Source organism: Gekko japonicus, unplaced genomic scaffold (genome assembly GCF_001447785.1).
Source record: "Gekko japonicus isolate JY-2015 unplaced genomic scaffold, Gekko_japonicus_V1.1 scaffold46, whole genome shotgun sequence".
NCBI classification, from domain to species: domain Eukaryota; kingdom Metazoa; phylum Chordata; class Lepidosauria; order Squamata; family Gekkonidae; genus Gekko; species Gekko japonicus.
In genome coordinates, this window is record NW_015169173.1 from 579467 (window position 1) to 580146 (window position 680).

A 680-nucleotide genomic window follows, 5' to 3' on the forward strand; every position below is an offset into this window, starting at 1 on the left:
GTAACATCCCGGGGCACAGGGCGGTGGGGCAAGGAGGCGCCGCTGCCCACCAACTTGTGAGCCCGCGCTTATGTCGGCTGGAGCGGGGGGGGGCTGAGCGGCGAGACAGAGCCTGGAGAAAAAGCGCAGCTCCCCAGCCCTCCTCCGTGTCCGCCACCACAGCTACTCCATCCCGGGCGCAGGGCGGTGGGGCAAGGAGGAGGCGCCGCCTGCCGACGGTGCGAGCCTGCGCGGATGTTGGCCAGAGCGGGGAGGGGGGCTGAGCGGTGAGACACCGCCCTGCTGGAGAGCAGTTTGGTGCCCTAAGGGCCAACTTGCGCTCTAGGCGAATGCCTAGTTTGCCTAGCAGTTGAGCCGGCCCTGAACAAACTGTATTGTAGCATCATTATTCCTGGAGCACAAGGGTTTTCAGAAAACCACACACTCTTTTCCAATCTCACTTCAGTGCCAGTTGCTGTCCTCAAATTCACAGAGAAACCCAAACACTCTCATTTTTGGTAGAATGACACTCCTCCCCTCCTCCACCTGGCTGTTGTGCATCCTATACAAAGCGGGGTGATTTGGCAAATGCAAGCCAATGCCAGTGGTTTGCATGCACCAAGTCACACAGCAGAACCAGAGCTTTCAATTCCAGCACTGGAGCTAGGGATGCCAGCCTCCAGGTGGGACCTGGGATCCCC

General features: G+C 59.7%; 1 protein-coding gene across 1 annotated transcript in view; it reads right to left on the reverse strand.

Moving 5' to 3' along the window:
• Positions 1-680, reverse strand: part of LOC107114401 — a 19777-nt gene that overhangs the window by 9981 nt on the left and 9116 nt on the right. The gene's annotated exons all lie outside the window — the stretch shown is intronic.